This window comes from Rhineura floridana, chromosome 20 (genome assembly GCF_030035675.1).
Source record: "Rhineura floridana isolate rRhiFlo1 chromosome 20, rRhiFlo1.hap2, whole genome shotgun sequence".
Taxonomy (NCBI): domain Eukaryota; kingdom Metazoa; phylum Chordata; class Lepidosauria; order Squamata; family Rhineuridae; genus Rhineura; species Rhineura floridana.
In genome coordinates, this window is record NC_084499.1 from 20,415,475 (window position 1) to 20,432,816 (window position 17,342).

The 17,342-nt window shown below is 47.3% G+C and overlaps 1 protein-coding gene across 1 annotated transcript in view; it reads right to left on the reverse strand.

The window, feature by feature from the left end:
* The window catches only part of FAM163B (family with sequence similarity 163 member B), a 33,929-nt gene extending 17,378 nt beyond the window's left edge, over positions 1–16,551 (reverse strand). Inside the window, exon 1 of the mRNA XM_061603988.1 lies at positions 16,054–16,551. The gene's annotated coding sequence lies outside the window, so the exon portion shown is untranslated. The remainder of the gene's footprint in view (positions 1–16,053) is intronic.
* Positions 16,552–17,342: the final 791 nt, after the last annotated feature.

The following is a 17,342-nucleotide window of genomic DNA, read 5'->3' on the forward strand; positions in this document are numbered from 1 at the left end:
GTCCCTAGACTCTCTCACAGCTGTTTCTCACTAATACCTGAGCAACCAGTGGCTTTTTTCTTCTTTAAAAAATTAATAATCTAAAGAAAAGGCCTCGCTCCCTACCTCCCCCCACTTGTCAGTTATAAAACATCTAACCCATTCCATGGTATATTACTCTCCATCCTAGAGAACAGATCCCCACCAGCAATAAAGTCCCCGCAGATAAAAATTGTATGCTCTCTTGTTGAAATGAAACGCCCCCACGAAAGCAGTCATTACAGCCTTTGCTGGATCTTTTGTCTTGATCTGAATGGAGACACCTAAAAGTGACTTTAATAGTGCTCAGCATGGAGTTCTATTTTTCTTCTCTGGCTCACCTAATGGTAAAGTCTGCAGATTTCCTTTGTGGCTATTTTAAACTTCGGGGGCAATGTTAACAGCTTTTTAAAAAATTCAATGCCAAATTATTCCCTTGCTAAGGTTTCGCTCCTGACTTAAGAGAGTTTTTAAAAAGCAATGAATGCATAGAAACTCAAGAGGAGCCTGGTTGGTGGATCAGGCCAAGGGGGACCCATCTAGTCCAGCCTCCTGATCTCCCAGTGGCCAACCAGACGCCCCAATGGGGAGCCGGGGAGCTGGAGCTGAGTGCTACAGCAGCACTCTCTCCACTAGGGATGGAACAATCTGTCAGTTTCAGTTCTCTCAATTGCTCATTTTTCTAATCTTAAATTCAGTTCTCCACATTTCTGCAGCAATTTCCATTTTAAAAAAAACCTCATGAAAATTCTTCAGCATTTTACTACTAATTTCTTGGAATAAATTTGTGTATGCAGTTTTGACTCGTACTACATTTGCTGCACACAATCTATCCTCATGTACAGCATTTTGATGGTTATTTTCACCAATATATTCATTTATGTGCACACTTTCCCCTAATATATGCATTTCTGAAAACACTGCTTGGTTGGAGACCTGCATCCAAAATTCGGATAAGCGCAGATTTCGAAGGATGGCTGTGTTTTGGTTCCCATGTTGTTTCCGAAAGTACAAATTTGATAAAATTGGCTTTAAATGTGAAATGAACCTTATGGCCCTCCCATCCCTTCTCCCTGCTTGTGATTCCCAGCAACTGACATTCAGACGCATACTGCCTCTGACAGAGGAGGTAGCATATAGGATGCAAGAACATCAGATGCCTGAATGGGAAGCTTGCAAGCAGGACCTGAGTGCAGCAGCCATCTCCAGTTATTGTTCCCTATCATCTGGTGTTCAGAGGTAGACTGTGCCTGGGCATGGAGGCTCTACTATCACAACAGATCTCCATAAGAAAATCCACCGCTAGACCAGGCCAAAGGCCCATCTAGGCCAGCGTCCTGTTCTCACGTGACCAACCAGATGCCCCAATGGGAAGAAGCAGGACCTGAGCGTAAGAGCAGCTGTCCCCACATGCAAATTCCCAGAACTGGTATTCAGAGGCATCCTTCCTTCAGCACTGGAAGTAGTAGCCACTGACAGCCTTAATCATTGCCACTGAGCTGTCAGGGCGCGACTGCAATGTCAGCTCTTGAAACGGGAGGGGGGAAATGGTGCTTGCTTATCAAAGTCTACGAGAAGGAGATTTTAAGTATAATTCCCTTATCTTTGCCTTGCACAAGCCCTCCTTGTTGGATGTGGCTACATGGCTTCTGAAAAGGGTTGGATACATAGCATAAGATCAACTCCTTATTAGAGATGGAGGACTGAATTTGATTCAGTCTGTATTTAAAGGCGAAGTCACCTAATTGACACTTCCCGAAACAATCCCATGAACCAAAACAAAGCCAGCCTTCGAAATCCTCACTTCTCTGAATTTTGCAATGCAATTCTTCAGCCCTGTAATGTGCACAGCAGTGCATATAACTTGGGTGCGGTAAAATGCAGACAAGAGTGAAAATAGCATTCCAAAATGCATCGTATTAGGGAAGAGCGCTTTGCAAAAATGTGCATATTAGGGAAAAATGCATACAAAGATGTGTCTATGAGAAGAAATTTTCCTGAGGACTTTTTTTGTTTTTTTAGAAAATTGCAAACCGATGTAGAAAGGTGGGGAACGGAATTTAAGACTAGGGGGGAAATGAGAAACTGTGAGGAACCAAAACTGACAGATTTGTCCATTCCCACTTCTAACAGAGCTATTAGCCAAGATGGCTTCATAAACGTCCATGGACAACCTTTCCATTGCAGAGAGTTAGAGAACAAACAGTGTCCATCACTTCCCCAACCCTCAACCCCAAAATAGGAAAGAAAAATGGGGGGGGGGAGTTCCTGTTCCTCCCAACTGGGCTATTTAGTGCAAAACAATTCCCCTTGCCAAAACTGCAGGTGGTTGCCTTGGATACAGCTTCATGCTGCTTTGGGAGAGAGATCTCTGTTCAGCCTGTGCAATGGCAAGTGAGATGGGTTTTTGGGATGATGATAATGGTAATGATTCCTTCTCCCTGGCTGAGCTAATTTGAGTGAAGTATTGTGCTCAAAACAAAAGGGAACCAGGGAGCCCTTTGTTTGGAAACATGTGCGCATACCTAGAAGCAACAGCAGCTGATGGCTCTGATGTCAGTGGGGCAGTGAATCTGCTCCGGGGTTTAGTCCAGGTGCTCATCTGAAAGCACCTTGGACAGCTCCTTGAAAGTTCAGACTAAAACCCATAGAGGATTCCACTGACCCCTGACATGGGGCAACCAGCCACCATTGCCCAGTAGCTATCACAGTTATCTGACCAATTTTTTTGAAGGGGTGGGGAGTTAAGAGAGAAAGAAGAGGCAGGAATTGGCCAAGAGATCATGATTTAACTTGCCTGTCTGACATTTTTGACTGTTTGCCAACACTATAACTCCTTTGAACCACAGACACTGGAATGAAATTTGGCTGATAAAACAGTGTTCTGGGTGTATGGTTCAAGTTCAAATGTCTTTGTTAATTCACAAGGCCCTAAACAAGTTGAGTCCAAAGTACCTTAAGTACCACCTGATCCCTTATGCTCCCCCTCGATCACCGAGATCCTCGGATAGGGCATTTCTTGTGGTTCCTCACATACCTGATGTTCAGTCGGCCTTTACTAGGGACCAAGCCTTTAGTGTGGCAGGCTCTATCCTGTGGAACTCCCTGCTAGTAGAGGTTCAGCAGCAATCATTCCTGCTTTCTTTTAGCCAGCTCTTTAAAAACTATGTTATGTCAGTTTTGATTGATCTTATTGTAATTTTGTGTGTTGCACACCACCTTGCTGTATTTTTTAATGAAAGAATACTCTAGAAATATTTAAATACATGAACAAATAAATGTTGCATTGAAATATCAAGCTAAAAGACTTAAGATGTTGGGGTAAAAGTTGGTACACACGTTCAGGACAATATTCTGAGTTTCATGTTCAAAACCCCACCTTGTTGACCCACAGCCCTTTTCAAGGGGGAGAGGGCTATAGGTCAATGCTATATCTGACTTGGGGAGATCATGGCATGGGGAAGATGGCCTGCAGGTTTATGAGACAATTCAGTTAGCAAAGCAGCCTTGTAGCAGAGCTTGCCTGAAGGAGCACAACCCTTTCCCCAGATATAATCCCAGCAAGACTCTTGTTGTTGTTGTTATGTGCCTTCAAGTCGACTACGACTTATGGCGACCCTATGGATCAGCGACCTCCAACAGCATTACTGGTTTCTGCTTGTAGTATGGTATCATCTGCATATCTTAAATTACTGATATTTCTCCCTTCAGTTTTCATACCTCCTTCATCTTGGTCCAATCCCACTTTCTATATACGTTCTGGATATTGTTGTTGTTATGTGCCTTCAAGTCAATTACAACTTATGGCGACCCTATGGATCAGCGACCTCCAAGAGCATCTGTCATGAACCACCCTGTTCAGATCTTGTAAGTTCAGGTCTGTGGCTTCCTTGATGGAGTCAATCCATCTCTTGTTTGGCCTTCCTCTTTTTCTACTCCCTTCTGTTTTTCCCAGCATTATTGTCTTTTCTAGTGAATCATGTCTTCTCATTATGTGTCCAAAGTATGATAACCTCAGTTTTATCATTTTTGCTTCTAGTGATAGTTCTGGTTTAGTTTGTTCTAACACCCAATAATTTGTCCTTTTCACTGTCCATGGTATGCACAAAGCTCTCCTCCAACACCACATTTCAAAGGAGTTGATTTTTCTCTTTTTTCACTGTCCAACTTTCCCATCCATACATAGAGACTGGGAATACCCTGGTCTGAATGATCCTGACTTTAGTGTTCAGTGATACATCTTTGCATCTGAGGATCTTTTCTAGTTCTCTCATAGCTGCCGTCCCCAGTCCTAGCCCTCTTCTGATTTCTTGACTATTGCCTCCATTTTGGTTAATGACTCTGCAAGACTCTAGGTTTAGGAAAAGAAGAGAGCTTAGTTTATTTCTGGAAGTGCATACCTGATTTCCTAGTTCTATCTAACTAAGCTGGAGATGAAAGGAGTCATGCTTCCTCTTCCATCCCTGCAGGAGAAAGAGAAAGGAAAGATGTCTCCTCTCTCCCAAGGTGAGATAAAGAAGTTGAGGGGAATCAGGGAAGGAGGACAGCAACCCCTAAGTTTACACCTGAAAGAAGGTTTGCAAAGGCTAGGTCAGAAGGACAGTCTAGGAAACATGGAGGATCCCCTCTCTCCACCTACTTTAACCCATGCAAACCCCAAACAAGTCGAGCTGCATCCCAACATTCCTGAGAAATTCAACATTTCCAGTTTAGGCACAGGCCCAACCTTTGCACCCATCTTCAGAAGACTAGCAGCAAGGTAAGCCTCTCAAAAACATGATCTTCTCCTCTAGCTTGCAGGGAAATAAGGCCCACGGTGCTTTCAAAGATTGGAAGCCATGATGCCCAGAGACAGTTAAAAGCCACAGAGGATCTGCTGCAGAGAGCATAGATGCACATGACTCACAAAGATTGTTTCATGGTTTTATTTACAGCAATCAGACCTGGCCTGGGTCTGGTTATGTCAGGGATGAGCTGCAGGCCGCAGTCTGAGATGAGTCAAAAGCAGAGGACCTGAGGCAGGCCAGGTGTCAGGACGGATGAGAAGGGCACGGCTATAGGACCAAGAAGGACACAGGACCAAACAGCAATTTGGAAGTCAGGACTACAGAGGAAAGGTGGAGAACCTCAGGCCTGGAAGAGGAATGCGCCCCCCGGCATCTCTCTCTGGCCCTCAAAACTCTCTCCAGCCCCCCTCCCACCAGCCCCACTTCACACCTTCCTTTTGGGTGGAACGAGAACCCGAGAGAACCTTGAAATCTGTGGACCTAAATTTAACTGCTACCACAAGAAAAACAAGCGCATAGCACAAGCAAGAGGCTTTGCTTCCATCTGGGAAGGGAGGACTGGTTGCCAGCTCAGACTCAAGGAGCCAGAAATAGACCGCGGCGGCCCCAAAATTCAAAGAAGCAGGTGGCGGAACGGGGAAGTTTACACGTTTTTAGGAAATGGCAAGTATTCGGGGCCAAATTCCAAAACTTGAGCGATCCCCAGCAGCTTGTCAAATATGATCGGGACATTTCTTTATTTCATTTCTATAGCACCTTTCCCTCCAAGGAGCTCAAGGTGGCATGCTTGCTTCTCTCCTCCCTATTTATCCTCACAACAACCCTGTGAGGTGGGTTAGACTGAGAGATAGGGACTGGCCCAAGGTCTCACCCAGTGAGCTTCATGGCTGAGTGGGGACTCAAACCCCGGGCTCCCAGGTCCTAGTCCGACACACTAACCATTACACCATGCTGCCCCTGTTCCAACCACAATTTCATTTGGGTTTAAGAGAGCCATGATCACAGCATAGCCCTGGTCTTACCTCCCTGACAGGAGAGCAAAGATGCCCGAGGAATTCAATCTTTACCACTTTCAAGACGAAGTGACCTTCCGCACCAAGGCGTGGTGGGGCTTAAGAGAGTGGCTTGTAGGGGGGCACCACTGCCCTCCTGCTCATGCCAGCTGGGGCAGAAGGTGGTGGAGGGGGAGGCAAGCATTTGTGTAGAGCAGGGGGCAGGGAACCTTTTTTTGGTCCAAGGGCCGCATTCCCTACTGGGCAACCTTCAGGGGGCCACATGCCAGTGGTGGGCGAAGGAAGAGGCAAAAGTAGGCAGAGCAAGAAATGTAGATGCTACCTTTGCACAGCAGTCGAGTTTCTGCACACACTTGCACACCCCTCTATCCTCTATCCAGGCAAGCGAGGGGCATTAGCAGACTTCAGGGACGCTTTCCAAACAGACAAAAACTCATGGAGGGTATGAAGCAAGGCCAGTGGGGGTTTGTGGCCTTGGGAGAGTCTCAAGGGCTGGACAAAGAGGGTTGGGGGAGCGCATTTGTTCCCAGGGCCAGAGCTTCTCCATCCCTGCTTTACAGCAACATCTCACTCAAGAGTTCTAAATGAAAATGTACTGCCTTCAAGTCGATTCTGACTTATGGCGACCCTATGAATAGGGTTTTCATGAGGCTGAGAGGCAATGGCTAGCCCAAGGTCACCCAGTGAGCTTCATGGCTGTGTGGAGATTCGAGCCCTGGTCTCCCAGGTCGTAGTCCAGCACCTTAACCACTACGCCACACTGGCTCTCACTCAAGAGTTCTACAGTAGTCCAAATAATCCCTTCAAGGTCCCGTTTGCAAGAGGCCAAATGCCAGCCAACAGAGAGCTGTGGGACGGGTGCAGTGGCTGTCGGACACCCCCCTTCTTACTTTGCATCTGCCCTGTGAGGTGGGTTAGACTGAGAGATAGGGACTGGCCCAAGGTCTCACCCAGTGAGCTTCATGGCTGAGTGGGGACTCAAACCCCGGGCTCCCAGGTCCTAGTCCGACACACTAACCATTACACCATGCTGCCCCTGTTCCAACCACAATTTCATTTGGGTTTAAGAGAGCCATGATCACAGCATAGCCCTGGTCTTACCTCCCTGACAGGAGAGCAAAGATGCCCGAGGAATTCAATCTTTACCACTTTCAAGACGAAGTGACCTTCCGCACCAAGGCGTGGTGGGGCTTAAGAGAGTGGCTTGTAGGGGGGCACCACTGCCCTCCTGCTCATGCCAGCTGGGGCAGAAGGTGGTGGAGGGGGAGGCAAGCATTTGTGTAGAGCAGGGGGCAGGGAACCTTTTTTTGGTCCAAGGGCCGCATTCCCTACTGGGCAACCTTCAGGGGGCCACATGCCAGTGGTGGGCGAAGGAAGAGGCAAAAGTAGGCAGAGCAAGAAATGTAGATGCTACCTTTGCACAGCAGTCGAGTTTCTGCACACACTTGCACACCCCTCTATCCTCTATCCAGGCAAGCGAGGGGCATTAGCAGACTTCAGGGACGCTTTCCAAACAGACAAAAACTCATGGAGGGTATGAAGCAAGGCCAGTGGGGGTTTGTGGCCTTGGGAGAGTCTCAAGGGCTGGACAAAGAGGGTTGGGGGAGCGCATTTGTTCCCAGGGCCAGAGCTTCTCCATCCCTGCTTTACAGCAACATCTCACTCAAGAGTTCTAAATGAAAATGTACTGCCTTCAAGTCGATTCTGACTTATGGCGACCCTATGAATAGGGTTTTCATGAGGCTGAGAGGCAATGGCTAGCCCAAGGTCACCCAGTGAGCTTCATGGCTGTGTGGAGATTCGAGCCCTGGTCTCCCAGGTCGTAGTCCAGCACCTTAACCACTACGCCACACTGGCTCTCACTCAAGAGTTCTACAGTAGTCCAAATAATCCCTTCAAGGTCCCGTTTGCAAGAGGCCAAATGCCAGCCAACAGAGAGCTGTGGGACGGGTGCAGTGGCTGTCGGACACCCCCCTTCTTACTTTGCATCTGCCCCACTAGGCCATGCACTGGCTTGCTTTGAGTAGGGATGAGAGGAAGAGCTCTAGTGCCAGCCAAAACCTAACCACATCTCAGCAATCCTTACACAAAAAGGATTGTGTTTTTAGGATGTTTTTAACCGGAACTGTGTTTTAGAATGTCTTTAACTGTTTTCAGAATCCTTTTGTTGTTATTGCTGTTGCTGTTAAATTGTTTTGTTGATGTGTTTGCCGCCCTGGGCTCCTTCTGGAAGAAGGGTGGGACATAAATTCAATTAACAACAACACTATAATAGAATCTTAAGGAATACCTCAGAAAAGCCATGCAGGAACAAAGAAACTGCATCCTATGCAAGACCTTTGATTCTCTTCATTTTGGTCTTAATAGAGACAATGGCTTCTTGTCTCACTACAGGTATTAATTTACTTAGAAATGGTTGAGATGCAACTGTAATCACCCATCACTGGTTCTGTGAAGAGTCATTTTGCATATGCTTAAAGTTTAACTGTATGGCCACAGTCAAGAGTGCATCTCTGTTGCCATTTTAACTCTCAGTTCTTTATTTTTCTTAAACTCAGTTCCTTATAGTATATGATATATGGTAAGCATTACTTGATTGGAAAACTGCATTGCAAAACTCGGATACGTGTGAATTTCAAAGGACGTGTGTGATTGGTTCCCATATTGTTTCGGAAAGTGCCAATTTGATAGATTCAGTTTTAATGTGAACTGAATTGAATTTCTTCCCCATCCTTGCTGACAACTGAAGATCTCACTCTGAGCATCTAATGAAGTATGCATTAATCATTCTCAAAAGCTCAAGCCAGAATACAATACCACACATTATGGTACCAACCGGTGTTACTGAAATTGCCGTCAGATATTTCACCAAATGTAAAACATTTGAGGGATTTCAAGGAGCTTTAAGAAGATTTGCAAACTTTTCTCAAGGGGCTCATTCATCCCCCAGAGCAACACTGATACATCACACTGGCGTAACTGGCTTCCTGCACACAACATTATCACAGGACCAGTTGATCAGATCTCTGGGCAAAAATTGCTTCATGACAGCACCAAAAAGAATAGGTTCCTGATGCAGAAATTTCTGGTCATCTAACAGCAGCATCAGAATTCGGTCTGTGGTGTTCATTTTGTGTGGAGCTGGATAAAGAATTTGAACTGCGCAGGCAGAGAAAAAGAAACAGATCTCCATTGCTCCTGAGGAAGGATTACTCCGAAACGCGTTGAGCCTTAATAAATCTACCAAGCACCAGAGCCTGCCTCTCTTTTCTGTCCATTGCGTGGTGCTTTTCTCTTTTGTTTCTGCCAATTGCTGGTTTAAAAAGACTAGGTTCCTGATGCAAAAATTGCAGGTAATTGCTGGTCAAAAAGACCACGTTCCCAATGCAAAAATCTCAGGTCAATTGCTGCTCAGAAAGACCAGGTTCCAAATGCAAAAGTTGCTGGTCAATTGCTGGTCAAAAAGATGAGGTTTCTGATGCAAAAATTGCTTCCCAACAGCACCAAAAACACTAAGGTCCATCTTCTTCCCTCAAATATTCCTTTTAAAGCTTGCATCCAGACTCCACAATCTGAATCGAAGCTAGAGGCCGGGAAGAGCAATCTATTTCTGGGAAGGCATCAAGGCACAGTGCTTGGGGAAACAATGTCAAGAGAACATCCAGAGGGAGGTGCCATCTCTTCGAGGAAAGCCATGGGAAACAAGGAAGAGAGAGAGACTGTGGCTCAACTGCAGGAGGAGAAGTGGCTCTTTGCTGTTCAGTATGAATGGAACAGAGCCAACAACATTATTATTGTGCATTTGCTAGCTAAATGTGCCTCACTTCAATGGGCAGGGTGATAGACCCCAGAGAAGAAAAACAGGAGCCCTCAAAGCATGGGAAGCCTCAACTGTCCATGCTCCAGCGACCTCCCGCTTAGATCACTGAAATGTGCATTGCATGGGGCTGCCCTTGAAGACTTTCTACAGGCTGCAGCTGGAGCAGAATGCGGCTGGTGAGTGAGGCAGCCTGATAGGACCGTATGTCACCGGTCCTGAAAGCACTGGACTGGTTGCCAGTGAGCTACCAGGCCCAGCCGAAGGTGTTCTTACTAGCACATAAAGCCCTAAACGGCTTGGGACCCAAGTGTTTAAAGGAACGCTTCCCCCAATATCAACCATCTTGCTCAGGCCCTGTTCATGGTGGTTGCTCTGGCTGCTGCCTGGTTGGCTTTGAGCCACAACAGGGCCTGCTCCTGGTTGTTCCCCATTTGTGGAATGCCCCCTTGGTGAGGTGTGCCTGTCTTCCTCATTACTGACTTTCAAGAAGAATTTAAAAACATTCCTGTCGACCGAGACATTTGATGGCTAACAGCCACCGTGAAAGTAATAACTAGCAGGGTATGTCACTGCTTTTAAATGTTTTCAGATGGTTTTAAATGCGGTTTTATTTTATTTTGCACTGGTACTGTTTTATAAATTTGATGTTTGCTGCCCTGGGCTCCTGTGGGAGGAAGGGCAGGATACAAATCTCATACTAGTAAGAGTAAGAGGATTGCTGACTGCCCAATGCGTTTCTAATGTTGTAATAACTACAGATAGGGGAGAGTTTGATAATTTGCACTTCCTAAAGCTGGGGCTGATGGGAGTTATAGTCCAAAACACCTAGTAGGCACCAGGTTGGGGACAGCTGCCCTATAAATGTGCTCAGGACTGCAACCTCAGTTTCTCCTTTAAAAAGACAGAGCGCAATCCTATGAACTACAAAAGCTGCCGGCGTCTTCGACTTCTGCTCTCCACTTGGGGCTGAAGCCTTGGGTGTCATACAGAAGGCAGAAGGGTCGAGAAAGATGTTCACTTATTGATTTGGGGCATTTTATATGCTGCTTTTATAGGCACTGAAAGCCACTTACAAAAAATGTAAAGAAAAATTCCTAACAATAAAAATCAATGTGTCTCTGTGAGCCCATGTGTGTCAAGGAAATGCTAAATAGCAGCTGGACTGGCATTTATTTATTTTTTTTAAAAAATGGTCCTGCTGTTCTTTAACCACAGCACTGAAAACTTCCTTTCCTTCTGGGTTGCAGTTAAGTTTTTCCTCTTACCTAGGAGTAAATTCCATTAAGCTCTATGGGTTGTAGCCAGTGTTAGTCCTACTCAGAGTAGAACCCACTGAAATGAATGAGCATGACTATGGGGCCTCATCTGCACGATACATTTAAAGCACTATCATACCCCTTTAAACAGTCATGGCTTCGTCCCCAAAAGAATCCTGGGAACTGTAGTTTGTGAAGGGCGCCGAGAGTGGTTAGGAGACACCTTATTCCTCTCACAGAGCTACAATTCCCAGAGTGATTTAACAAACAATCCCTGTTCCCAGGGAACTCTACTCCTGTTTGACTCAAGACAAGCAGTTTGCATTTCTCATTCATGCCCAGGGGTGTAGTCACCCAGGGTCCCAGGGAGTCTTAGACCTGCAGGGTCCCTATGTCTCCAGCATCCTACGAGGCAATCAGCACGAAAGGGGAGTGCATTAGCCAGTAAGAAGACTCTTTTCAGTAGCTAACATTTTCCCCTTTTAAGTTGATTGACTCCTACGGATGTCTCAAAGGATCTCATTCTCAACCCAGCAGCAAAAAAGGGTGTGTGTGTGGCTGTGACTCTAATGAAGGGACTCTGCATTTCTGAATTTGCAACCACACTACTATTCATGCCCCTTTTCTAGAGAGCCTTTGGCCAGATCAGAGACCGAGGTTCAATTTGGTGGTCATCCTATTTACAGAGGGTTAGATTTCTTTGTAGAAAACAGTCACAGCCTTCTAATTAGTGGGTGTGGCCAGAGAGAAAGCTGGGTGGAGCAACAGATGCGACTCTTGTAAAGGTCCAAAGCGAGGTTAGCGAGGGGTGTGGCTTGGAGAAAGGGGCGTGGCCTGGGATGACTTCAAGGGCCAGACAGTGACTCTTGAAGGGCTGAATTTGAAATTCCAATTATTTTGAAAAAAGGAGAGCTGTGCCTTCACAGGTAAACAAGCAGCTAACCCCAGAGCCTGAGTCTTTCTCCCACCCTCTCCCATTTGTCACATCTGTTCTCGAGCCTGACAGCGATTTGCACTGCCTCAAGAGAAATGTGCAGCTTGTGGAACACCCAGGCAGCTCTCTGAAAAGTCTCAGCAGGATGGTCTTGTGGACCAAAAGCAGAGAACAGGTTGCTGTGGGGAATGGACAGCCTCCCACCCCACCCCCCATCTGGCGCAGGGGCTGAGCTGGCATGGTCAGCTCCGCTCAGCTTGGCCCAGCGACAACAGACCCTGCGTTGTGTTACCTGCCTTGGAAAATCATTTCCCCCCATTTCATCCCCGGCTTTGCCTTTTTGGGCGATGCTTTTAAAGTCAAGCTGTGTGAAAAATGCCCGTCACCATTTGCGCCCTGTCAAAACGGGGAGCGCTTTTCATAAGATTCATGAATGGGTAAAATTCTAATACTTTGTGCAAGGAGTGTGTGTGTGCATGCCACATAACAACATCAGAAGAGCCTGGCTGCTGGAACAGACCCCAAAGGGGGCCCACCTAGTCCAGCATCCTGTCCTCACAGTGGCTAACCGGATGTCCCAATGGGGAGCCCACAAGCAGGACCTGAGTGTGACAGCAACTCTCCCTCCTTGTGCATCCTAGCAAGTGGTATTGTTGAGGAGGTTGAGAGTTGTTAGGAGAACCCTATTTCTCTCCCCCCCCAGAGCTACAATTCTCAGAGGGGTTAACAATCAATTCCTCTTCCCAGGGAACTCTGGGGACTGCAGAATTGTGAGGTGGTGGTAGAACATTGCCTCATCTTCCATGAATTTATCTAATCTTCTTTTAAAGCCATCCACATTGGTGGCCATCACTATCTCTTGTGGGAGTGAATTCCATAGTTGTTCTGTGCACTCTGCAAAGAAGTACTTTCTTTTGCCTGTCCCGGAGCATGGTTTTATTTTATTTTATTTGTAAAATGTTCTGAAGTTCAGTTTTCCAGATGGCTCAGGATCAAACATTTGAAGAGTAGCCCACTAACACTCAAACACCACACTTTGACAAATAAATCCAACAATGAAAGGCTCCCAGGGGCCCAAATGGTCCACCCACAGAGCATCTCTATTTTTTTTTAATTTGGCATTCTTGTATACCGCTTTTCCCTAGGCATGACCCTAAAGCAGCTTGCATAAAACAAAAAGCAACAAACCTTTATAAAATCCATTAAAATACCATTAAAACCAGCAATAAAATGATGACAATCAATATATAAGGAACTAGAGGCTGAATTAATCTAAGCACAGCCTCTGGAAGTTTGGGCAAACAAGCAAGATGTCACCACAAGCTGTTAGCGTTGCAGCCTTCCGCACCGCCATCTCTCTCTTCTGCTCTGGTCTGGCATCTTCTCAATTAGCCTTCCTACCAGGAGAGCATCATTTGCCAGCTCCTGATCAGAAAGAAGCTCTTGCCCCCAGAGGAGGGTGACCACTGTATCTCTGCCTGAGTATCCATCCCACTAACACCTCCTTCCGACCAGGTTCCACCTGGTTAATTTTGCCAGGTCACTGCATTGTATATGATTGGATCAATTAATTACTTCTGGTGCAGAGACCTAAGAGTACTATCTACCCACAGAGGGGGGCTGCCTGCCACATCCCTAAATGAGTCACTGCCCTGGACTAACCTCTGTCCAATCAGGAAGCAGAAGAGTGACTCGTGCAGAAATATCCATGGGGATGGGCTTCTGTGAGGTCAGGCAGTGCTCAAGCTTCTACACTGTAAAAGTAAACCTTTCCTAGAATGAAGGTGAGATGTCCTTTTTAAAAAAAGAGTACTCGCTATATGCAATGGCGGCTGTTGGCTCCGTGTCAGTGGAATCTGCCCCGGGTTTTAGTCTGAACTTTCAAGGAGCTGTCCAAGTTGCTGCTTGGACAGCTCCTTGAAAGTTCAGACCAAAACCTGGAGCAGATTCTACTGCCCCACTGTCATGGTGCCAACTCCTGCCACTGCCCACAAAACAGAAGGGCCAACCTATTCACAAGCTTCAGTTCGACAACAGAAGCCCTGTTCAACAAGCAGTGCAGCAGTTGGAATTTCAGATTCTATTTCATCCTTGGGCAGCTAGCATTTATTCCAACACATTGCATATATTTGTAATCTGTACTCAAATGGGGAGGGCGATAAATGCAACACTGGTCTTTCACCTCTTTCCTTATGCATCCAATTAATCACTTCTCTTGAATCAGAAACAACCAGCGGCGAAGCAATAGATCTGTGTTCAGAAATCCCATAATTGTTTCCCCTCCCCACCCGCTCCCTCTTCATGGATCAGACCAATCTGTTTCCAGTTTCTTAATTACAAATCTACATCAGAAGCCCAGGATGTGGGAATGCTATAGCTTTCATTACAATGGCTTGGCCTTAATTGGTTTCAACAATCAACATCCCAGACCCGGCTCACTCTCGGCTCGGTTTGAGAGAGTCCATGACAAGCGCAGAAGCTGTTCATTTCAGACCGGTTGTGGTTGGCGACGGGGCCACACAGACTCCATCCAAACACACCCCTCTTTCCAAAGCATGCACCGTCAGCGCTTTACTAGAGTCCAAAGAGAAATGCAGTCCTCTGCTGGAATATCCCAAAAAGCATACACAGGTGTAAGGCACATGCATGTTGACCACCACCCTGCCTCAAGGACTGTTCTTTAGTGCAAGTGATAAGAAGGGCCGGCTGCTGGATCAGGCCAATGGCCCCTTCTAGTCCAGCATCCTGCTTTCACAGCAGTCAATCTGTTACAGGAAGCCCTCAAGCTGTTATCATAAACTACTTGTATGTTTCTTTCCCATAGAGACTCTCTCAGCCCTACCTGGAGATGCTGGGGACTGAACCTGGGACCTTTTGCACGGTTCCTTCTGCTTTACCACTGAGCTCCAGCCCTTCCCACAGAGTTCTGAAGAACCTTCTCCCTATCTGCTGTTGCTTTCTTAGCCTTCATTTTGGAAGCCTATCCAAGACCATTGCACTTTCTGTCCCATAAAGATTTGGCACTTTGAAACATGAGCAATTCCCCATGTTATACAAAACCATGAGGCTGCATTCTGTGAAAATCCACCACAGAGAGAAAGTTATCTGTTTTGGAGAGTGGCCCCAGAAAGCAGCAGCGTTTGGTGCTGAAGGTTCTAGATGACTTCTTTGGGGGCATGCAGACCTCTGAGGAGTTCTAGAAAACAGTAGGAAGGGTATTATAATTATATCTTGAGGCTGTCTTCAGTGGGAGCCTTGCATAACTTCATGAGATCTCTCCTGCTGAGCTGGAAAAGGGGGGGAGTCTGTGCTCTTCAGGATTGTATGGAGCTGATGGAAGTTCTAGCAAGCATCTTGAATATGGTCTTGGGTAAACCCTTTATGTTTTCAATGGGATTCATGCCCTGAATCACGACTGGGGAAGCTATGGCCCTCCAGATGTTGTTGGACTCTAATTCCCATCAGCCCCAGACAGCCCAACCAATGATCATGGATGATGGAATCCAGCAACATCTGGAGGGCCACGGATGTTCCCCACGCCATCTCTAAATAAAGAGATAGCATGTTGCACAACAAATACAACTTTGTGTCATGGTCACATCATCTAAATGGAACTTCCTAAAGCAGAGGGAGTAAACCTTATGGTACCACATGCTGGGGACAAGCAAAAAGTGCTGTCACCTTCACACCTTACTCATGAGCATTGAGGTAGCATGTTGCTGAATCTTGGTGAGATGCAACAAGGCAGCCCTTATTTTCTTCAGAGAGATTTTCTGGGAGGGAAAGGGACACAGGATTCCTTTCCAATGATAATGGACATCATTTCATCTACTCCTCAAATTTACACTAGAGCACCAACTTCTCCAACCCGCTGCCACACATCCAAAAGCCTTCCCTTTAGATCTTGTAGGTTTGGGTGTTGTAATTTTTAAAAAACAATACCTGAGCAGAGGCCACCCCCACTTACAGATCACATCCACTTTCCACTTGTCTTTCTGCTCCTTCGCAAGCAAGGCAGGGCAAGCCACGCTTCAGAGAAAGCAACTGCACCTGGAACCTGTTTTGCCAATACAAAACATCCCCAGATCCCATCCACCAGCAGGGATGCTGAAGCAAAAGGGGATTCTGAAACTGGGGAAATGGCCATTGGAAAACAAACAAACAGAAATGGAGAAGAATATCCCCAGTCCCTTCCTTCCTCTCCGCCTCCTGCAAACCACCTTACCTTTAAACACTGGAATTGTATTTAGATCCCGTTGCATTTATTTGTTCCCTTTTTCTTTCCTGCCTCCAGGTAAGGGCCGTATCTTCCCAAGCCTTCTACATGGGAGGGGGGCATCAGCGCCAGGAAAGCCAGGGGGTGGGGAAAAGGTAGAGACAGAATGTAGAAAGATACGCAGTCCTTCCACGACAAGGCAGTTGCGAGTTTCCTTTTTTAAAACAAGAAGAATAACAATTGACGCTTTGTAAGCAGCCGACCTCCGCTGCCCTGCCAGGAGCTCAGCTAGCCGGCCTCGGCTCCATCACTCCTGAGCCATGATGGCTGGCGGCCCCGCGCTCTCTTGCGCTCTCCGCAGCGAGCTCTCCAAAGTTCGGGGCGGGCGGAGGGAGGCAGGGAGGGAGAGTCACCACCGTGCAAAGGCAGGACGGGCTCCGCGGGGGCGGACCGCAGGCGCAGCCGCTGCGGGAGGAGGCGGCAGAAGCAGTCGCCTGCGCGCTGGCTCGACGCAGCTGTCGCAGGGACGCGCCGTAGCGGCTGGGGCTGTGTGGCGAGCGAGAGCGCGCAGGCAGGCGGGCGCGCGCTGCTCGGCTCAGTCCCGGGGACTGGAGGGAGCGCTCTCGAGAGAGAGGCAAGCAGGGAGGGTAGACCTTGCCGCTGCCGCTGCGAAAGAAGGGGGCTTGTCTCTCAACCCTTTGGATGGCTGTGATGTAGGCTGCATTTCAGCAGGTGCAGCTTAAGGACATTAGAAGAGCCTGGCTGCTGGATCAGGCCAAACGGGGCTCCTCTAGTCCGGCGTCCTATTCCTCGCTGTGGACAGCCAATGGGAAGCCTGCAAGCAAGGCCTGGGCGCAACAGCAGCACTCTCCCCACTTGTGAATCCCAGCAACTGGTATTCAGAGGTAGACTGCCCTGGGCATGGAGGTTCTGCTGCGTCCACAAGCAGAGCCCTGCTGGATCAAGCCAGTGGCCCATCTAGTTCAGCATCCTGTACTCACAGTGCCTATCATGAGAAGCCCCCAGGCAGGACCAGAGTGCAACAGCAACTCTCCCTGATGCGGGTGCTTGTTTGCAAAAACTTCTCTCTTTGCTCTCCTGCACAACCATTCAGAGGCAAAAGGGGCAAACTGCCCCCCTCCACATCCCCAAATCCTTTGTGCTTGTGGGAAAGAGAGGGTTGGGCAGTCCACTTCCTGACAATCTCAGGTTTCATTAAAAGAAACCCACATAGGTTTCTAGTCCTTGTGAAGCTTGTGCAACCTATTAGATTTCAACAGCTTGGACAAGCTCCTTGA